The sequence below is a fragment of the Zalophus californianus genome, chromosome 11 (genome assembly GCF_009762305.2).
Source record: "Zalophus californianus isolate mZalCal1 chromosome 11, mZalCal1.pri.v2, whole genome shotgun sequence".
NCBI lineage: Eukaryota > Metazoa > Chordata > Mammalia > Carnivora > Otariidae > Zalophus > Zalophus californianus.
The window spans coordinates 55,505,175-55,528,375 of NC_045605.1; the positions used below are offsets into that span (position 1 = coordinate 55,505,175).

At 48.4% G+C, this 23,201-nt stretch overlaps 1 long non-coding RNA gene across 2 annotated transcripts; it reads left to right on the forward strand.

Moving 5' to 3' along the window:
* Window positions 1-8,342: 8,342 nt before the first annotated feature.
* LOC113913489 lies at window positions 8,343-22,876 on the forward strand. 2 transcript variants are annotated; one of them, XR_003517233.2, is made up of 3 exons: window positions 8,343-8,446; window positions 21,683-21,882; window positions 22,636-22,876. It is a non-coding gene; the product is annotated as an uncharacterized LOC113913489 (long non-coding RNA). The 2 variants fall into 2 exon arrangements; XR_003517234.2 differs by having other exon boundaries at window positions 8,381-8,594.
* The last annotated feature ends 325 nt before the right edge of the window (window positions 22,877-23,201 follow it).

Below are 23,201 nucleotides of genomic sequence, written 5' to 3' on the forward strand. Positions count from 1 at the left end.
GGGGGGCGGGGGGAGTGCATAATGACCGGAAGGGGCCTGGGGAGTACCTCTGGGTAGTGAAAATGTTCTGTATTTTGCTTGGGATGCTGGTTTATATGGGTGTACTTCCTGTAAAAATTCATCGACGTGTATGCTTAAGATACGTGAATTTTTCTGTAAGTGTGTCAATAAAATATTTGAAAGAAAGAAAGAAAATCCGCTGTGGGCTCTTGATTGCGATCAAGATAAAACCCACAAGCTCCTTTCTAGCCTGGTAAATGCCAGGCCCTTCATGATCTGGTCCCTGTCTTGCTGCCTCCCTCCCCTCCTCCACGCACCCTGTCCTCTGGCCCTAACAGCACCAGGGGCTTTGCCGTTCCCCAGAAGCAAGATGCTGTCTCTGGCCTCCGGGCTTTTGCACAGCTGTTACATCTGTGTGAATGCCCTTGACTGTCTATCCCATATGGCTACATCCGGAGGCCCTTCGGGACCTTCCCCTTTGCCTCAAGCGGTTAGTTACCCCCCTCGCTGGCTCCAAAGTGCTTGGGTCAAACCCCTGTCCCAGCACTTATCTTCTGTAGGATACAGTTGTTGCCCACCTGTCCTCTCCTGTGGCCATGAGCTTCATCTTGAATCAGTGTCCAGGGTCTTTGTGCTTGTATCCCTAGCTCTAGCTCAGGGCCTGGGACAGGGTTAAGTGTGAATAATTTACAAAAATTAAACCATACGTAGTCACACACGTAATAAATAATTTCATTGAAAAAATAGACTCACATAAAGGGAGTACAAATTTTGGTTATGCACATATCAATTAATATAATATTTTAATATTTAGAATCAGGATGTCCCTGGAAAATCTGGGCTGTCTGGTTGTCATAGTTTTTCTTGTCACAGGGGGACCCAATGATAATCTAATTCATACTAAAGCATAAAGAGTGGAATATGTTTGCATTTAAAGAAAGCTCCCCGAAAAGGCATTTTACACAAGGGAATGACATTGTGACATACACATGGTGACATTTCAGGCACAGCGGCTGATGGGTGCTACTCTGAATGTCTGTATGTACCTTAGTGGTCACCCTAGAATTCAGATGGGGTATGGGCTCAGGAGGACTGTTCTGTAAGGAACGAAGTTATATTGTCTTTAATGAGAGAAGCTCTAGGCAGAAAATGACCTTGGAATTCATGAGTGTGGCCTTTTTTAGAGTGTTGCTGCAGGGGAGGCCCCCAGATGTCCTACAAGAATGTGGGGTCCTCAGGGGGAAGGGGCAGCAGATCAGCAGTTTTGAGAAGGCAGATACTGGAAATGACCTGGATCCCTGGCTCTGGGGTTACCTGGGAATGAGAAGTGGGAAAGGGGACCCTGAAAAGCTGCACAGCATGGGCTCAGGCTGTCAGGTTGTGAGGGGCTGTGAGGGAGGGAGTGAGGCAGACACCAGAGCATGCATCTTCTGCCTGGCTCTGGGAAATGCAGCCAGGGGCCAACAGGGTGGTCAGGGATAGGGAGTGTAACCAGAGTGTAATTAGAGTGTTTTGTGGGCTGAAAAGGAAAAGCTGCCAGATCCCAGAGGAGAAAAAGGGACCAAAGTCACATCCACAGGAAGGTGGAGGCTGTACCCTACCCCACCAGGACTGCCCATGGCCTTGGGCCAAGCAGGCAGACCTGCCAGGCAAGGAGCCCGGGCACTGTGCACCCTTATCTGAACTTAAAGTGGAGACGGTGGGGCGACCCTTGGAGGAACACGGGGCCTGGCAGAGGGCCCTGCTTTGGCTGTTGGATCGGGGATGGGGGGCGGGTGATGCCGGGTGGCAGACAGGAGTGATGGTGGCAGTGGCTGCTTGGGCACAGGGCTCTCTCCCTGACGCGGAAAGTTGGACTAAATCCTTTGTGGGTCAGTCACTAAGTCCCTTGTGTGGGAGACCATTTGGGATACCTGAGCAACGTTTAATTTTAACTTAGAAAAAACAAAATATAAAATAAAAGACAATAGCTCTAAAGGATAGGTTTGCTACATTTGACCGCCTCTCGGTTAGGAACTTCTTTGTAAAAGGAGACAGCATAATGGCAAAACTCGAATGACAAATCAAGAGAAATATTTGCCACAGAGGAAGAGATCAATGTCTGGAAAATAGGACTTCTGTAAATCAACAACAAAAGATAGGCAACCCGATAGAAGACTGGGCAAAGCGTTGGAACAGGAAAGTTATAAGAGAAATAAAATGGATTTATGCCTGCAAAGATGCCTGCCTTGCAGCTCCTCAGAGAAATGGAAGTTAAAGGGGAATATTGCTTGGGCAATGCCAAAGGAAATTCATTTGGCAAATAGGAAATTTTGGAAAAATTATTTGACAAATTTTGAAAAATATTGATGATATCCAATGTTGATGAGTGGCCGTGTAAGTTGGTGTAGACTTTTTTGGAGGCCAACTCACAGACTCAATTCAGAATTTAGAATACTCATACCTTGGTGTATTTGACCTGGTGACTCACCTCTTGGTATCTACCTCAGAGAAACATTTGCATGTGTGCACATAGAAAAAGGTTCAAAGACATGTATTACAGGATTATTCATAATAGCGAAAAATTAGAGGTAAATATACAAGAACGGGATGATGCATTCATTCTCCGCAATACCACGCAGGAACAGGGGCATGCAGCCTCACGCTGTGGTCCAAGAGAGGGAGTCCTGAGCACTTGTTTTCCTGGGCTGTCCTGCATTCCAAGTAACCTGGAGGCTGAACTGAGAACAAGTGAGCAAGTAGTCCTGGGAGGGTAAAGGACCCGGGCAGCAGAGGTTGAGGGGAGACCACGGGGCAGGAGGTCAGACGGGGAACAAGCAAGAGACTGTGGTTTTGTAAGCACCACCAGCCAAGGTGCAGCCAGACCAGCCAGGGCCACGACTGGGCCTGGGCTGGGCTGGAGACCTCCTGTGAGGACCCCATCATCACCCTGGAGAGGGAGATGGTATGGATCCCATCTGCCCTTCAGGGCAACCCAGCATCTGCCTGGTTGCTCACATTAGAGCCCCCTACACTCTCTCTCTCTCTCTCTCTCTCTCTCTCTCTCACACACAACACACACACACACACACACACACACACACACACACACCTGGGGAGGCAGATGGAGGTAGAAGTGACCTGAAAGATGGAACATTTTTACATGAGACAGACTGAGCATTACCTAAAGAGATCATTTACATCAGATCAGACCCAGCTTTAAACCACATTAGATGACATTATGTCATATTTTCCTGCTAACCAAGGCAGGGCGTGGTTTGGGAGGAAAGTCAGATTAGTAACAAACAAAATAACTGAGCTTCCTTGTGCACTGGGATGCAGAGTGAGCTGAATTTTGTGACCTGGATGCAATGCACTTTGTTCATTCTGTTGCCTCTGCCGGGCATGTCTCCCCTCCCCCCCTTCCCCCTCCCCACCTTCCTGGTTGGCTCCTACTCAACTTTTCAATTTAGCCCTATTATTCCTCCTTGGGGAACTACCCTTGAACTCCCAGACTGGCTCCACACCCCAGAGCTCCCCTTCATCACAGCATTTAGCACAATGCGTTGTCATGCTTGCCTCTCTCTGGGGAAGGAAGGCCATCTACTCTTCATCAATGTCCCCTTAGTACCTAGCACAGTATTTAGCACATGGCAGTTGCTCAGCCAATGCTTGTGGAATAATTCAGTGAATCACTGAATGAGTGACTGAGGGGCTGCCGTTCTAGAAAACCTGGAAACCGTGTGACCTTTGGCCAGACATTTTCCCCTCCCTGGGTCTCTGTTTTCCATCTGCAAGGGAGTGGTGGTGAGGGAGCCGGGCTTCTCTTTTGGACAACCTTGCCCGCCCAATCCTTCTTCTATGGAGCCCAAGACTGCCTGGGGCTCTGTCCCTTCTGTCCACTGTGAAATATCAGACCAGAGAACCCAGTCTGCGTAACCTCCCTGCCCAGAGCCAGTTCAGGCCTTTGCAAAAAATCCTGCTGTTTTCTCTTTTCAGACGTGGCTCATGTCTGGCTTCCTCCCCACACCCTCCTCCTTGAGGGACCCTGACTGCTTCCAGAGGGGTGTGGTCCCTGCCTCTTTCCTGGAGTCCAGCAGGCTGTGGCCGAACCCCAGCTGAGGAGCTGCCCGAGGCCTCTCCCCGTCCTGGAGGTGGGGGGAGTCCCTCTTCCCTCTCTCAGGCTCTTCCTCTCCTCTCTGTGTGTCTGTCTCTTGGCCTCTGTGCTCTTTGTCTTTCTTCTCTCTACGTGTTCTTTGCATCTGTGTTTCCTTCTCTGTCCCTCTCTCCTTGTCTTGGTTTTTCTGTGTTCTTCTCTCCAGGCCCGTTTCCCACCCTAGTGGCCCCCTTTGTCTTCCCAGCCCAGTGGAGTGGTGGTGTTAGTTTCTCCCAAAGCTCCTTCCTGGCTCCTGACTCAACGCAGCCCGGGGCCTGGCAAGCTTAAATTCTCACCCCACCCCTCCGCCAGGCAGGTGCTCCAGGATGGTGAAGGGCACCAGCACAGCCAGGGGGAGCCTGCTGGACCCATGACATCTTGGGGGAAGGAGGGAGTGGCTGTGACCCCTGGTCTGGCTTGACTTTTCAGGCCTGGAGATACCCCACCCCCACCCCGTGCAGAGCGGAGCAGCCTGGCCCCCTTCCTGCCCCTGACTGCTCCAGGGCCCTGGCCAGGGAGCGGTCCCCCAAACAAGGACTGCACTCATGGGCTCCCCAAGGGGGCTGCTTCCCTCTGCCACCTTCCTCCCACAGAGCCTGCTGGGAGCTGGGCTATTAGATACCAGGGCTGCTTCTGTTGAGAGGAGTAAGAGCCCAGGACCCAGCCAGAGTGGCACGAGGGAACGCAAGAGCAAATGTGAGACTGGAATGTGAAACCTGAGGTGGGGATTGAGCACATGGTGTCTGTTGGGTCCTGGGCTCTGCCCCCTACCCATGGGGTAGTCTTAGGCCAACCATTTGTTTCTGAGCCTGTAAAATGAGGCAGCAGATTCCCTCCCGGTGCACTGTTGCAAGAATTAAGTGTTAAGATATGGATCAAACACCCGACACTGAAGGCTCCCAATAAATGTTACCTGACATGGAATCTGCATTCAAATCCCACCTGTGCCCTCTCAGGCTGGCACGGGGGTGAGCAGAGGAGGATGCTCAGAAAGCCTCCACATATAAATAAAGGAAGGGAGGAAGGGAGGAAGGGAGGAAGGGAGGAAGGGAGGAATGCCTGAATCTCAGTCACCGACCAGTGGTGGCCTTGCATAAACCGCAGGTCCTCAGTAAAATGGAGAGGTCATCTTTACTTTGCAAGGTTGTTATAAGGATGAAATTAGGGGCACCTGGGTGGCTCAGTCGGTTAAGCATCTGCCTTTGGCTCGGGTCATGCTCCGGGGTCCTGAGTTTGAGCCCCTGTGTCTGGCTCCTTGCTCAGCAGAGAGTCTGCTTCTCCCTCTCCCTGCGCCCCCCAACTTGTGCTCTCTCTCTCACTCTCTCTCTCTCTCTTTCAAATAAATAAATAAAATCTTAAAAAAAGAGAAGGCAATTAAGTAGGGAATGTAAAAGTACATAGTCAGTGTTCAATAAATCTCAATCCTTATGAATTATGATAATCACGGCACAAGAATTACAAGGAAACATTCAGTATATAAGGATCAACCCTTATCCTTATATATGGGGCCAGTTGCCCCACTGAAACCAAACTGCTAAGGAGTGTGGGGAAGGGTCTGGCTTGCTTTTTAGTGTCCTTCAGGCTCACAGCAGACTGAGTGGAGGTGCCTGGAAGTTGTTTCTGTAGGCTGTTGACCAGGGCGGCTGCTGAGGAGCCAGAACTCTAAACCCAAGGAAGCTATGGCCTGGAGTAGACCCAAGTAGGCCAGGGTCAGGGGGCTGTTCCTGCCAGTGAAGCTGGAGGCCAGGGGTGAGGCTATTTCTGTAACTCACAAGCTTTGTCCCGTCTTGGTAGTGAGCTCAGGGGGCACATCCTGTCTCCAGGCCGGGCACTGACCCCTGCTCACCTGAGCAGGGGTGGGGGAGGCCCCACAGTGGCAGGCCAGATAGATCTGCCCTTATCTGATTTCTGGCTGCCCTTGAACACATCCCACATGCAAACACACCTGTGCCTTGGGGCCCGCTGGCCTTGCCACCTGGGATGTGCAGTCCAGCCTTCTATTTCTGTGACTCTCCTGCTAACTCTTCAGCAGCCAACTCTACTGCAACCGTCCCAAGATCTCCCTGAGTCAGATGAGTCACTCCTTAGCTAGACCTTGGGCGGTTTACCTGACTCCGTGAATTTAGTGTACGCACTTGTAAGATGGGACTGTTCATACCTACCTGTGGGTCACACGAGCATTTAGTGAGAAAACTCACAAGAAAGTGGGAAATCCTTGAGGATAGGATTTTCCCATTCCCGGTGCCTAACAGAGGACCTGACCCAATACAATGCGTGCAAAGGGAAGTGGCCCCCGGCCCCCGACAGCCACGTTCTCTGAGCACTTACTATGCACCAGGCAAGGTGGGGAGCATTCTCTGAGCATCATTCAACCACCTAACAAATACCTGGTGAGCTTCTACTCTGTGTCGGGTCCTGTGAGCAGCACTTAGGTAATATCGGTGAACCAAGGGCACAAATCCTGTCCTCGGAGAACTTGCCTTCTAGCAGAGGGAGCAGATGACAAAGAGCAAACATGAGTGTTAGACGGTGACAAGTGCTGTGAATAAAAATAGAGCAGTGCTAGCGGGAGTGTGGGGAAAAGGGAGTGGGTTGCCATCTTAAACAGGATGGTTGGTGTATGACTCCTTCAAAGAGGAACTTTGAGCCAAAGCTTGAAGGAGGTGAGGGACTTGGCCAGACAGTTTTACCTGTAGGGGCAGGGAGGGGGGTGGTTCTTGACCAGGGGAAGAGCTGGGGCCAAGACCTTAGGGTGGAGCTGACCTGGTTTGTTGGGGGTGGAGAAGGGAAACAGGAGAACATTAGGGCATGAGGCCAGGGTGGTTACTGGGCTAGTTCACCAGCCCTTATAGGCTATCAGAAGGACTTTCATTTTCGCCCTGAATGAGTTAAGGAGCCATGGGAGGTTTTGAGCGTAGGAATGACATGATTTGATTTGATTTGATTTATCTAATACTTATTTTTGTAGAGATATACTTGGCATACGCTATTGTAGTTTCAGGTGTATAATCTAATAATTTGACACATGCCAAATGATCATCACAATAAGTTTAATTAACATCCATCGCCACACATAGTTACAAAAATAGTTTCTTCTTGTGATGAGAACTTTTTTTTTTAAAGATTCTTATTTATTTATTTGAGAGAGAGAGAGACAGAGACAGAGAGAGCAAGAGTGGGGAGGAGAGGGAGAAGCAGGTTCCCCGCTGAGCGGGGAGCCCGATATGGGGCTCGATCCCAGGAGCCTGGGATCACGACCTGAGCCGAAGGCAGACAGACCCTTAACCAACTGGGCCACCCAGGCGCTCTGTGATGAGAACTTTTAAGTTCTACTCTCTTAGCAACTTTCAAATATATATTATTAACTATAGTCACTACGCTGTGCACGGCTTCCCCGGACTCGTTTATCTTATAACTAGGAGTTTGTACCTTTTGACCCCCTTCACCCATGACTTATGTTTTAAAATGATCACTCTGCAGGGCTGTTCTGTGGGTTCAAAACCCAGCTCTGCCTCTTCGTAGCTCTCACGGGGCAAGACGTTTTACCACTCAGCTTCATTTTTCTCCTCTGTAAAAAAGCAGATTAAGAATATGCCTCCAACAGATCCTTGGCATAAATTCTCGTCTGCTTTCAGGCCTAAGAATAGCAGTCCTTCGGAGCCGACGGTCCCTTTCACTCCTGGGAACTTTGGCGGCGCTGCTCGTGCTGATTGGCTGCTGGGGAGCCCGACGCAAAGCACGTGACCAGCCAGAGCCGCGCCTTGACCTTTAGGTAGTGGCAGCTTTACTTCTGTGCTTGCTTTCCTACCTGCTTGCGAATTGTTTTCGAATGTCATGCCTCTTCCATAATTTCCTTGACAATAACAGTTTTCCCTCGATTACAACAATAATACATGTTCAGGTTAGGTATTTTGGAAAATGGACATGTAGAATACAGCATGGGGAAAATACGTGACTCAAAGATAACTACCGTAAGTCTTGTTTCTGGTAGAATTTCCATTTGATTATATATATGTACATATATAGACAAATTATATATATATACATATATATGACATATATGTAATGTATGTGTAGCAGTGAGCTACTAAACGTTTATTTTCCTTCTCCCACAATTCCTTTAATCCCGTGCCCTTTCACTCACCCAGGCTCCCGGGGGACTGAAACTTCATGCCACAGTGGAAAACAAATAATGAAGCAAAGATCTGGCTTTTGAGGTTTGAGTATAAGCTACACATCGGAAGAGTAGAGGGAGAGTCCAGAGCAGGCAGGAATGCTCTAACGGAGCCGGGGGACAGCAACGGAGGGAAGGTGAGGAAGTGTGGGTGCTGAAAGAGGGCCCTGTCTGTCTCCCTCCTGTCTGTCCCGTCTGTCCGCTGCCCCTGCTTCGTCCCAGGAAGTGGAGGCGTGGGGACCTGCCCCGGCGTGGCAGAAGGGTGCTGTAGGACTCCATGAGCAGGTAGGACCTGTGCCCTCCCTGTCAACACATCTTGAGGAGGACAGGGCCCCTGAGTTCCTGGCACCGCGCTGAGGTGCTGGACAGCAGAGCGGAGCAGAGATGACTGGGGAGTCCAAGCGGATGGGCGGTGAGAGCCCTGCAGAATATTCCCCAGCCCAGGAGAGGCTAGGGGAGGGAGAGGGAGGTCCTGGGCTCTGGGGAGGTTGTGGGGCATGATGGAGAGCTCCCGGGGTTCCCCTTGGCTCACGCACACCAGCGGGACCATCACGGTGCCCCGATGTGGGGCTGTACCAGTTTCCTGTGGCTGCTGGCTATCCCACATTACCACACACTTGCTGGCTTGAAACCACAGACATTTATTCTCTCACAGTTCTGGAGGCCAGAGCTCCAAAGTCATTTCGCTGCACTGAAATCAAAGTGCTGGCAGGGCCCCGGGGGAGAAGCTTCTTGCCCTCTCCAGCCCCTGGTGGCTGTTGGCATTCATTAGCTTGTGGCTACCCCTCTGTTCTGTTTTCATGCCTGTCTAATCTCCCTCTGCCTCTCGCTTACGAGGATACATGTGATTGCAGTTCAAATCCATCTGGATAGTCCAGGATAAGCTCCTTCCCTCAAGATCCTTATCTTAAACAGAAGGAAAAATAAAACAATACATCAAACTAAAAGCCTTCTGCACAGCAAAGGAAACCATCAACAATGTGAAGAGGCAACCTACTGAATGGGAGAAAACATTTGAAAATCATATATACGGTAAGGGGTTAATATCCAAAATATATTACACCTACAACAACAAAATATGTAACTCCTACAACTCAGTGACAAGATGAAACAAAACAAAACAAAAACCAATCTGATTAAACAGTGGGCAGAGGATCTGCACAGGCATGTTTCCAGAGAAGACATGCAGATGGCCAACAGACACATGAGAAGATGTTCTATATCACTCGTCATCAAGGACGTGAAAATCCAAGCATAGGATTCATGAAATATCACCTCACCCCTGTTAGAATGGCTATCATCAAAAAGATAAGAAATAACAAGCGTTGGCGAGGATGTGGAGAAAGGGGAACCCTCCTGCACTGTTGGTGGGAATGCAAGCTGGCGCAGCCACACTGGAAAACAGTATGGAGTTTCCTCAAAAAGTTGAAAATAGAGCTACCCTACAATCCAGCAATTCCACTTCCGGGTATTTATCAGATGAAAAGGAAAACACTAACTTAGAAAGATATATACATTCCCGTGCTTGTTGCAGCAGTATTTATAACAGCAAAGATATGGAAGCAACCGGAGTGCGCTGATGGATGAACGAATCAAGGAGATGTGGTGGACATGTAAAAAATGGCATAATTTTTGGCCATAAAAAAGAAGGAAATCTTGCCATCTGTGACAACATGGAGGGACTTGGAGGGCATTATGCTAAGTAAGTCAGACGTAGAAAGACAAGTACTGCATGACCTCGTTTATATGTGAAATCTAAAAAAACACCCCCCCCCAAACTGAACTTAGAGATACAGAGAAAAGATTGGTGATTGCGAGCAGTGGGGGTAGGAGGTAGGTGAAATGGGTGGAGGTGCTCAAAAGGTACAAAATTCCATTTATAAAGTCCTGGAGATAATGAAAGACAAATACTGCATGACCTCGTTTATATGTGAAATCTAAAAAAACACCCCCCCCAAACTGAACTTAGAGATACAGAGAAAAGATTGGTGATTGCGAGCAGTGGGGGTAGGAGGTAGGTGAAATGGGTGGAGGTGCTCAAAAGGTACAAAATTCCATTTATAAAGTCCTGGAGATAATAATGCACAGCATGGTGACCATGGTTAACAATACTGTGTTGTATATTTGAAAACTGCTAAGAGAATAGACCTTAAAAGTTCTCATCACAAGAAAAAAAATTTTTGTAACTATGTCTAAGGAAGGATGTTAACGACCTATTGTGGTGATCATTGCACAATATGTACAAATACCAAATCATTATGATATAGACCTGAAACTAAAATAATGTTATATGTCAACTACATCTCAATAGAAAAACTTCCCTTATAAATAATAAGATAAAAATAATTAAGGGGCACCTGGGTGGCTCAGTCTGTTAAGTGTCTGCCCTCTGCGCAGGGTCCTGTGATTGAGCCCCTTGTGTGCGGGGGGCTCTGCTCAGGGGGGAGCCTATTTCTCCCTCTCCTTTGGCCCCTCCCTGCCTTGCTCTCCACCCTCTCTCTTGGTCTCTCTCTCTCAAATAAACAAATAAATAAAATCTTTAAAAAATAATTAAACACAATTTTAAAAAGAAGTAAAATTAAAATTGTAAACAAATACATAATAATAATTTTAAATAGGCGAGTCATTAAAAATCGTGAATACGTAATAATTTAAATACACCAGTGAATTTCTGTCCTAGGTGAGAATGAAATAAAGATATCAGTCTTGCGCTCTTCTCCGTCTCTATCCATGTGTGCACGTGTGTGCATCGTCCTTACGTGTCTTGCCTCTTGTACAGGAACCAAAGAAGAGCTGAGGGAGGTGGGGCTCCAGTCGCTGCTATTCTTTTGGTTTGTCTGTGCCCGAGTTAAGGCACCCAACTGAATGCATGAAATACGCACAGAATAAAGGACAGAGAACGTCTTGTTGGCCTCTGATGGGTCAGAGAGGCATCTGTAGGGTTTTTGGATAGAAGAGACTGACTGAACAAAGGTGAGGAAGATTCCTTCTCTGCATGGGAACTTAAGCTCAGTGAGGGCCAGGGTCCACGAGCCCCAGCGCTTAGCAGAACTTGTGGTATATAGGTTCTTAGTAAATGCTGAAATTATCAGTGAATTCAGTTTGCCCACTGATGGCACTTTTCTACATTATCATGCCCCGTTATGTTTTATTCTGATGTGAGAAAGGGAAGGGGAAAAATCAGGAGCCTCTAGGGGCGATCTGCGGTAAGAGAACTCATCTCTTTGGACCTCAGTTTCCTTTTTGAAATTATGGGATGGGATTTTTAAAAAAAGATCTTTATCTTAATCACATATTTTTCTATATAGTGCAATATTCCTCTTTTGCCATATAAGGTAATATTCACAGGTTCGGGGAGATTAGGAAGTGAATATGTGTTGGGGGAGGGGGGCATTTTTTCTGCTGACACAGGGGCCAAGAAAGCTGCCTGGGCTGAAGGGTCAGGTGGACAGGAACCGGCCTCGATCCCACAGCGCCGCCCGTGAGAACTGACGGTGGGCTAGGCCAGGCTCGTGGGATGTCTCGGGGACATTCCACCATCGTGGGCAGATGGCACTTGAGGACAGGGAAAAGGAGGTGGAGTTGGTTGTGTGCGTGGCGACCCAGAAATGACTGAGGTTAAGCTTCCATCTCACAAAATGGGAGTTTGTAATAGAAATTAAATTTAGGTAGAAAAAGGCAGTTACCACTTTTTTGTATATATCTGAATGGTCTGCATTTGGAACCCATTCCATACACCCATGTATATACTCCCACAGTTACGGCTCCTCTGTTTTCTTATAGGCTAATTTTTCTTAACTTAATAAAATGTTGTAAAGAGCTTTCTGTGTCATTAAATATTCTTCTACATCATCGTTTTCACAACTACCTTTAACACTCCACTAATTGATACACAATTTTATATATACCCTATCCTGTATTATTATAAAATCTTATAAGCCACTTTAAATCCCTTTTTTCTTTTTGACGTTATGAGAAATCAATATACTTATGAATGTCTCACAAGGTTGTTATAAGGATTATCTATAATATATGTAAAATTTGAAATTGTAATCCACTCAAAGCTGGTCATACTTTTTTTTGCCAAATTTACTTTACTCTTTTTCTTTCTTTTCTTTCTTTCTTTCTTTCTTTCTTTCTTTTCTTTCTTTCTTTCTTTCTTTCTTTCTTTCTTTTTCTTTCTTCTTTCTTCTTTCTTTCTTTCTTTCTTTCTTCTTTCCTTCTTTCTTTCTCACTCTCTTTCTTTCAGATTTTATTTATTTATGTGAAAGAGGGAGCATGGGGGTGGGGGCAGGGGCAGGGGCAGAGGGAGAGGGAGAAACAGACTCTCCGCTGAGTAGGGAGCCCAACGCAGGGCTCCATCCCAGGCCCCTGGGATCAGGACCTGAGCTGAAGGCAGCCACTTAACTGACTGAGCCACCCAGGCGCCCTTCTTTCTTCTTTTTAAAAGATTTTATTCATCTGTTTATTTGAAAGAGTGCACGCACGCATGCATGTGCGCATATGAGGGTGAGTGAGGGATTGGGGGTAGGGACAGAAGGGGAGGGAGGGGGACAAGCAGACTCTGCGTGCTGAGCTCGGAGCCCAATGTGGAGCTCCATCCCTGGATCCCAGATCACAACCCTGAGATCACCACCTGAGCCAAAACCAAGAGTCAAACACTCAAAGAACTGAGACACCCAGGCGCCCCTACTTTACTGTTTCTTATGGCAGTAAAGGTGTTGCTCAAATTAGAAACCCGGGTGTCACTATGTCCCCCCTTCTCACCCTGTCCCTACATTAAGCCAGATCATGCCCTGTTCTGCCTTTGAGACTTCTGTGGGATCTGCTGGCTCTCTGCGTCCTCACAGCCCTCCCCTGGGTCAGGCTCTATCACTCCTCCCCGCCCTGTTGCATCAGCCTCTTCCTTGGCTGTCTTAACTTGGGTTCTCCCAAAAGCAGGCCCTGAGACAAGGACTTGGATGCACATAGATTATTTGGGGGGTGACCCTCAAAGTGAATCAGGCAGTGCAGAGAGCGAGGAGAACAAACAGTACAGCGCAGTCCGTCGGGGGCCTGGAGGTGTCTGCAGGGCTGAGCAGGTTCCTGGGAAGGCCCTTCTCTTCCTGGGCACAGAGTAGAGGGAGGAAGATGCTGCGGTGGGAAGCCGTCAGCGTGGATGAGACTGTTTCCTGAGGCTGCTTGTGAACTCGACGTGGACCAAGGCGACCCGGGGCGGGACATCCCAGCATCTGTGACGGTGTTCTTCTGACTGAGTCTCTCCTCCTGCCCGTCTCCACTCTGCCTCCAGAGGGGTCTTCCAGAGACACGGTGTCCCAGGCTGAACTGTATGAAAACAAAGAAGCAGGTGGGGGGGTGGTGAGACAGATTGGCTCCCACGGCGGGACTCACTGCGGGACTTTGAGTTCAGCCCAAGCTGAGCTAAGCTGGGCCATTCTGGACGAGAACAGGCCACAGGTGAGAGAGCAAGCGTCGGACTAAAAATTTACTTGGTTCACATGAAATTGGAAAGGTCGAGTCTTCAGGTGAGAGTAAGAGGTGACCCAGAAAGCCCAGGGAAGCCATCTGGGAGTCCACTCGGGCCACGGATAATCCACATACCGATAATGGAGAGTTTACCCTGGGCCGTTTGACCGTGGCATAAAAGGTATGAAGATATATTTAAAGCAGCACAAATGACAATTCATATCCATATATATATATCTGTAGATCTTACCAGGAAAAAAAAAAGTATGCCACCCTTGGAATATTGCCACTATTGGAAAATAAATGAATAAATGAGAGACTCATGTGCGTCATGAGATCGGCTGAGAAAGCAGCTGTCTGGAAGCCGGTGACTTTCCCCAGCAGCCTTGGGACTGGCCTCACTGACGGGAAACTCAGAGCAGCCTGGGACTTGGTTCCCCATCTGACTGTTGTGTGGCCTTCAGCCAGAGCAGACCCTTCTGGGTCCTCTTAAGTGAACAGCTTTCTTTATGTGCTAATTAAGTAATTAGTTCAGCAGCCATTTCCTGGGCTGGGTCCTGGGACACAGAGGTGGTTCAGATTTGATTTCTGCTCTTGGGCTCACCGTCAGGAGTGGCTGGGATGGGGGACAGAGTTTAGTCCTGTGATAGAGGGAAGCACGGAGACCCCCAGGTGGCTTGATGAGTCAAGGGAGACTTACTGCAGGGGTGATGCATGAGATGGCTCTTGGCAAATGAGCAGAAGTTTACTACAAGGTAGGAACAATGTGGGGACAGGGGGAGAGAGCAGTCCTTCAACTCCATGTATGGAGCACCTGCTCCATATATCAGAACCCTGCTAGGTACTAAATGTATGGAAATGATGAACACAGGAACCCTGGTGTTAAGGAAGCTGAGACCCAGAGAGGCAAAGTGACATGCCCAGAGTCACACGGCATATGAGGGGCGGAGCAAGGACTTGGAACTCTCCAAGTCCTCACCTTTTCCCTCCCTTCCTGGCCATGACTCCGGTGGACAGCCCTGGGTAGCTGGCAGGGACACGGCTTCTCATTCTAAGTGTACCCAACATGCTTTCTCCAGGCCAGCCCTTTCTTCCCAACTCCTCAGTACTGATGGATGTTGGATATGCCATTGATTTCTGTGCCTCTCTCCACCTCTCAGGTGGGAGACTGTAAAAATAGATGTCTCAGGTAAGTCCCAGGCAGGTTTCCAGGCCAGGTGGTTCTGGGAGAGGATCTTGCTCAGCTGCAGAAGCTGAGCCCAAGCAAACATTGGCATATCAGATGTGGTGGAGACAGAGTCTGAACCAGACAGGAGCTCCGTGTCACCTGCAAAGTGCAGGTGGGGAGAGGGGGAGAAGGCCAGAAGCAGGGGGGATGGAGGTTCACATGGATGGCAGTTTTATGACCCAGCCCGGCAGTCAATGGCATCACTTTGGCTGTCCCTTATTAGTCAAGGCAGTTACAAGCGTCTGCCAGGTCCAAGGGGAGAGGGTATAAACTCTACTTCTTGATGGGGAGTGGCAAGGTCCTAAAAGAGCATGTGGGATGAGAGATATAATTGCAGCCCTTTGGGGAAAATAAAATCTGCCACACCCACTTTGAGGCTTGCGTTTTGACTTTACGGTATCTTTGGATGAACAGAAGTTCTAAAGTCTGTAACCGTCAGCCTTCCTGCACTTTTCCCTTTATATTTGCATTTTTTTAAAAAATTTCTTGTTCCATAAAGGAAGTTCATGAAGGAATGTTCCTCTGTTTTCTCCAAAAATTCACAACAAAAAAGTTGGTTCTCGTAGTTGAACTCGTAACCCATCTGGAACTGATTGTTGTGGACGGTGTAAGGTGCAGATCACATTTCGTTTTTTGCAGAAGGATCCCAAGAAGTGTCAGTGCTATTCAGTGAATAGTCCTTTGTTCATCTGCAACGCAGCTATCAGATATCAAGTTTCCACATGCATGGGGTCCTACTTCTGGGGTCTCTGTTCTGTTCCATCGCTTTAGTTGTGGGCGCCAACACCCACTTTCTTAATTTCTGTGGTTTTCTGATAAGTCTCAGTAGCTGGTAGGGCAGGCCTCTCACCTTCTTTTTCTTTTCTTGGGAGTATCTTGGCCTTTTTGCTCGTCAATTAAACAAAATGCTAAAACCAACTTGCAAAATTCTCCAAAAGATTTGCTGGACTTTTTAGTGGGATGACATGGAACCTACAAATTGATTTGGAGATAATTGACGCTGATAAGTGGTCATTTTTTATCCATGAATCTTAAATATGTCCCCACTTTTTAAAGGTCTTCCTTAATGTTTTCAATTGAGTTTAAAATCTTTCTTCATCAAAGGGCTTGTATGTCTTTGTTAAATTGATTTCAAGACACATTCTAATTTTTGTTGCTATTATGAACGCATCTTTTGAAAAAGTACACTTTTGAACTTTATGTTGCTGGTATAAAAAAAATGCTGCTGCTTTTTATGTATTTATCTTATCTTCACCCATCTTGCTAAACTCTATGATTTTAATTATTTGAGGGTCGTTTGTAGGTTACACGTAGATAACAATATCTGTAAACAATGAGAGTCTTGTTTTTCCCTTTGGTATCTTTGTACTTCTCAGTTCTTCTCCTTATTTTATTGTGCTGGCTAGGGACTCCAGAACCCAATTCCACAGAAGCTGTGACAGTAGGAACCCTTGTTCCTGATTGTAAAGAGGATTAAAAAAAAAAAACAAAACTCACTATTGAATATGGTTTGCCGGTGGAGATTTTGTAGGTATTATTTGTGAGATTTGGAAAGTTTTTCTGCCCTCTGAGTCTAAGAGCTGTTTTGTTTGTTTAGTCATGAGTAAACATTGAATAGTATTGAATCCTTTTTTTTCATCTACAGGATGAAAATACAGCTTTTCTCCTTTAATCCGCTATTGCTGAATAATAGGTAACATAAGATTTGGCAGTGAATGACAGAAAAGCCAAAATAATAGCAGCTTAAACATAAGAGGAGTTTATGTCTCCCCCACATACAAGTCTGGAGTGGGCATTCAGGAGTAGTTGGGCAACTGTACTCCAGGAACCCCTCAATGCCCCAGGCTCTTCCATTTTGCACCCTGTCACCTGTCGATCAGGCTGACCGTCATGACCCAAGATGGCGCCCCAGCTGCACAGGCTCTTGCTCAGGAGCAAGGGACAAGCCAATGGCTCCCAGGAAAGTCTCCTGGAGTATGGTGCCATAAACTTTGCTTGTGTTTTATTTAGGACTTTAAAACAAGATTTATTTATTTATTTACTTATTTGAGAGAGAGAGAGAGAGAGAGCGCAGGGGGACGGGCAGAGGGAGAGGAAGAATCTTAAGTAGGTTCCACGCCCAGTGTGGAGCCTGATGCAGGCTCGATCTCATGACCCCGAGGTCATGACCTGAGCCGAAACCAAGAGTCCAACACTTAACTGACTCAGCGGCCCAGGCGCCCCTATTTGGGATTTTTACAAACACGTTCATAGGTCCTATCGGCTTATAATTTTCCTTTACCACACTGACTCTGATTTTGGTACGGAAATGTTGTATGAATTCAGGTTATTAATTCCTTGAAGGTTTGGCATTGCTCTGATGAAAAATCCTTTATCCTGAGTCTTATTAAAATTTTTTATTTAAAAAATTTTATTTTTAATTTTATTAAAAATTTTTAAAAGATTTATTTATTTATTTGAGAGGGAAAGAGAGAGAACGAGCAGGGGGAAAGGGAGAGAGAGAATCCCAAGCAGACTCCCTGCTGAGTGCAGAGCCCGATGTGGGGCTGGATCTTTGAACCCTTAACTGGCTGAGCCGCCCCCGTGCCCCTTGGTTAAAAATTTTTAAAACAATTTTCACATTTACAGAAAAGTTGCAAGTACACATAATGTATTTTTTTTCCCACGTGAATATTTTAGTGTTTCCTACAAACAAGGGCCTCTTCCTTCACAAGCACACCAGGACCATCAAAGTCAGGAAATGAACATGTGTACGTGACCGTAATCCACCCCGTAGGCCCCCTTCAAAGTTCTCCCGTTGTCCCAATCCTATCCTTTATACCCAAACGATCCAGTTCAGAGTCTCCTGTCACGTCTGTGTCTTAGTCTCCTTCAGACTGGAACAGTTTCCCAGGCCTTCCCTTGCCTTTCATGACCTTGATACTTGTGAAGATTATAAGCCAGTGATTCTTGCCTTGCCCTGGTAGAATGCCCTTCAATTTTGGTTTTGTCTGCTATTCTCTCGCGATTAGATTCAGGTTTCGAATCTTTAGCAGGAATACCACAGAAGCGATGCTGTGTTCTCAGCGCACGTTATCAGGCGGCACATGATTTCAGTTTGTCTTCTTACTGGTGCTGTTTGATCACCCTGATTGTGTTTGGCAAGCTTCTGCGCAGGAACATTACTCAGGAAACTATTCCTTTTCCATCTGCAATGAAAGAGTATTTTTGTGGGGAGGTATTTTGAAATGATATGAATATCCCGTTCCCCATCAAATTCTCCCTTCCTCCTCCTCCCTTCCCTTCCTCCCTGTTTGGACTCATGGTTTCTTATTTTATTCAATGCGCTGTAATCTGTTACTATCATTATTTATTTTGATGCTCAAAGTGTTCCAGATCAGACACAGTGACTTCTGTGACTTTTGGATAGATCCCCGCCTTTAAGTACTTCCTCACTTTCCAGAACAACAGGCTCATCTTATTCTTTCTGGGCCTCAGGAATAAGCCATTTCTACAAGGAGCCCTGGATCCTTTTAGAAGACAAGATCTAGGTATTTGGGGTGCTCATGGCTATCGGGGTGTTACGTCTCCCAGGTCTTCTCAGTGGAGAGAGCTAAAAGCATGTCTATCTGTGAAATTGTTGAGTTCACCGCCCTTCCTCCAATTCCACTCCCACACCACGTAGCTCATTCTCTATGTCTCTTTCCATATTTTTTTTTTAAAGATTTTGTTTATTTATTTGACAGAGAGAGACACAGCGAGAGAGGGAACACGAGCAGGGGGGGTGGGAGAGGGAGAAGCAGGCTCCCCGCGGAGCAGGGAGCCCGATGCGGGCTCGATCCCAGGACCCTGGGACCATGACCTGAGCCGAAGGCGGACGCTTAACGCCGGAGCCACCCAGGCGCCCCTGTCTCTTTCCATATTTGTGACTTTCTCCTCCAACAGTGAGGAAACCTGGCTCCCATTATCCTGAATATATTTACTTATTTGATACATATAACCAACCTCCCATCACAGCCACTGCCCCCCTCCTTTGTGCGGATGCCTTCCTCACCCTTTCTGTGCTTGGCTACCCCAGGCCGGGCCCAGGCCCCCACATGGTCAACATTTGTTGAATTGATCCCCTCAAAGCTCAGTCTTTCTTGAGTAACCCTCAGCAAGAAACTCAAGCTTTATTCTACAAAAATCTCTTTTAAATTTGAATTGTCAGTGAAAAAGAGACCATTGGTTTTCGTAACTGGGAAGATCATTTTTTGTTTTGTTTTTCTTTTTCTTTTAGTTCCAGTAGAGTTAATATGCAGTGTTATATTAGTTTCAGGTATACAATATAGTGATTCAACAACTCTATACATTATTCGGTGCTCATCATGGTAAGTGTACTCTTGATCAACTAGAAAGAGAATTTTTAATATAATATAAAATAAGGAAAACACACAGTTTAAAATGCCCTTAGAAATCTTATACCATCAGGTGGTGCCTGGCTGGCGCCGTCTGTTAAGCATCTGACTCTTGGTTTCAGTTCAGGTCATGATCTCGGGGTCTCGGGATCGAGCCCCGCATCGGGCTCTGCGCTCAGCGTGGAGTCTGCTTCAGATTCTTGCTCTCTCTCTCTCCCTGCCCCTCCTGCTTGTGCTGTCTCTCTCGCTCTCTAAAAATAAATAAATAAAATCTTAAAAAAAATAAATCTTGTACCCTCAGAATACATTGCTGGACTCCTGATTTGAGACCCTCTCCCTCAAATGCATGCAATGCTTCCACATCTTTGTGAGCAATGCTCACTAAGGTGGGTTACCCATTCTTGATAACTGTGGATCATTGGGAAGCACACTCACTGTTAGAATTCTGATGCTCCTGCTCCTGCATGGTCCCACCTCGAGAAACGTGGTAACTTTTGGCCTCTGTTGTTCACAATTATGCCATCTCCTACTTTGCCGTCAGCTGACATTACTTAGACCTGCCAGGGTGCCCACCTCCATGTGCTCCCTTCTGGTAAGTGTGTGAAAATGGTTACCATTGCATTGGTGCTTCTTCAGCCCAAACCACACCCCCAGTTTCTCTGCCTTACCTGGGACCGGGGCTCAGGTGGGAGGTCCTTGGCTCTGTGGGTCCTTGGCTCTGTGGGTCCCTCCCAAATGAGCGAGAGGTGGGTGTTCACTGCTCTGGGCACCTGGGGCTCCCTGCTCCAGCGGCCTGGTCTACGGCCAGACCCCAGCCCCACCGCCCCCATCTTTTCTTGCTCCCCTCCCTTTTGGGGCTTTCTGTCAGGCTCTCAACTTTTCTCCAGGTTTCTTTCTCTTTTCACCATCTTTGTCTCCCGTGTGCTAAGCTTGATTCTGCCACCGGTTTGCTGGGCCTCAGTTTTCTCATCTGGAAAATGGGGGGAGGGTTGAATGTAGATGTTAAGGCCCCTCCTGGCTCTGCCATCTCTCTTCCCGCTCCCTGTCTGCTTATCGCATGCTCTTTCCTCTCTGCCTCTGATTCTCTGGGAGTCCCTCTCCCTCCTCTTCCTGTGACTTTATTCTCTTCTATGACATCGACTTCCTATCTTAATTTTCTTTCTTGAATCTCTTCTTTCTCCCTCTCCCTTTCTCTCTTTCTACTGCCTCCAACTCTCTAGCCTCTGGGTCTCTCTGCCCTGTTCTCTGGCTTTCTACTGTGTCCCTGCCTATGACAACTTTGCTCTGAATTCTGTTTCTCCTTCTGATCACTGGCCCCCCTTCCCCAGCTCCCTACCCCACATTGCTTTCTCAGCCTATTCCTGAACCAATGTTTCTGGGTCCGCACCCCTTCCTCGTCCCTGCCCAGGGTCCCCTTTCCCATCCATGCCCTGGCCTGGGGCTAGGAGCTGGGCGCCCGCTGCCACGCGGCCCCAACCAGAGCCAGGCTCCTCCCTATAATGGAAGAAGCAGCTGTGAGGCGGGCCCCAGGCATGTGGGGCCCTGTTGGCTGCCTCTGTCTCAAAGAAGCGCCATGAAGTCACACGCAGCACTCCGAGAGGGTGTCCAGTCCTGTCACAGCCAGACCCAGAGAGCGGGCATGGGCACACACACACACACACACACACACACACACACACACACACACACAGCTGAGGTGGGTGCACGGGCAGTCATTTCTCACCAGGAACTGCTGCTGGCACTCAAGTTCATAGAAACCTTGTTTCCTCTCTTTGAAGTCTATTCTGGCCTTAATTGCAAGCTTCCAGCCCTCGCAATGTTCTCCACGGAGACATGGATCAAGACTCAGTTGAGGGTGCCTGGGTGGCTCAGTTGGTTAAGCCACTGCCTTCGGCTCAGGTCATGACCCTGGAGTCCCGGGATCGAGTCCCGCATCGGGCTCCCTGCTCAGCAGGGAGTCTGCCTCTCCCTCTGACCTTCTTCCCTCTCATGCTCTCTCTCTACCATTCTCTCTCTCTCTCAATAAATAAATAAAAATCTTAAAAAAAAAAAAAAGATAAGACTCAGTTGAGAGAGAAAATTCAGACCCGTCCAAGGGTTAGGATCTGGCTTCATTCCCATCAAACCCACAGGTTCTGCACCTTGCAGTCTGGACCCAGGCTTTCCAGAATCCAGGCCTCATAGACATTTACGGGGCATCTCCCAACCAGTGCCAGGCGCGCCTGTCCCCTATCCCGCCCCCCCCCCCCCACAAGCCTCGCAGCAGCCTTGGGAGCCCGGTGCAAATGTCCTCCATTTCACAGGTGAGGAGGCTTAGGCTCCCCAGGTCAGAGGCCCATCGGGCAGAGTTTTCAGCCCCATATGAGTCTGACCTGCCCCTGCGCTCTACCCGCCGAGACAACCCAAGGATGCGAATGTGGCAGGGGGAGGAGAAGCCGGGAGATCCTGCGAAGCAGCTCTGGGCGGCTGGTTGGAGTCCTGGAGAAGGCACAACAGAGAGAAGGTTAGTCAGAGCTGATATCCCAGCAGCTGCCCTGGTATTGCCAGAGTTCGGTCCAAAGGCTTGAGATCGACATTTTAGGGGCGAGAGAGTGTTTCAGTCAGGGTTGGGAGTGGGCCACATCACACGTCCTGTGTCCTTAAGGGAAGCAAGAAGGTCCCACAGAGTGGGCTCAGATGTCGCAGTGGGAAGGGGCAGGCTGCCTGTTTGGAGGCGCCCGGCTGGTGGGCAGCTGGCAGAGGGAGGAGCGGCCTCCTTCCCCCACTCACTGCCCAGGGCCCCTTGACAGGGAGTCACAGTGGGCTCCTCAGGCCTCCGTGGCCTAGTGTCGGCTCTGTGCCTTCAGTTCTGTTCCCAGCCCCGGTTAGTTCTACAGACCCTGTGCTGCCCTGTCTGGGTACTGCCGCCTCTCAGCCCCACGCACTCCCGGACACTGACAGGGGCCCATGGGACAAGGGGGGCTTGCTTGCCCATCACACTGTTGCTCTCGGTCTTCTTCGTTCTTCCATCTACTCCTCCCCATCCGCTGCTGGACTTTTGTCAGTGGGCGGGGCTCCACCAACCTGCCCTCCGGCTGCTTCTGCCCTGCTCAGTCAGTGTGCAGGAGATCGGGGTGAAACAGCCATGGGCAGGCTCCACAACCCGCACACACATGAGGCTGGCAGTGGGGGGTGGTGGGGGAGGAGGTTCACCAGACGGCAGGATTCCTTCCAAAGCATCGTTCCCACCTCCTTCTGGGTTTCTGCCCTCCACTAGGTGCCAACCCTCTGCGTCGCTCCTGAGAGGAGATTTTCACAGGGGCCCCGGCTTCATCACCCTGTCTCCTGGTCCCAAAGACAGAGCTGGCCCAGAGTGGAACATCAGAAAACGTTGATGACCCAGACGAATGAAGAGGTAAATCCCAACAAGCTGGATTCGTGAATGGGATGTGCCCAGAGGAACTTTATCAAGAATGAATGCAAAAAAAAAAAAAAAAAAGAATGAATGCAAAGGGGCGCCTGGGTGGCTCAGTCGTTAAGCGTCTGCCTTCGGCTCAGGTCATGATCCCAGGGTCCTGGGATCGAGCCCCGCATCGGGCTCCCTGCTCTGCGGGAAGCCTGCTTTTCCCTCTCCCACTCCCCCTGCTTGTGTTCCCTCTCTCGCTGTGTCTCTCTCTGTCAAATAAATAAATAAAATCTTAAAAAAAAAAAAAGAATGAATGCAAAGATCCTGCTTGAGCCGGGGACAGGGAGTCCTGGGGCCAGGGAAGAGATAGACCCTCCAGGTGGCGGAGGCTGTGGGCTCACCCTGCGGAACAGCAGTGGGGGCAGCTGAAGCCTGAG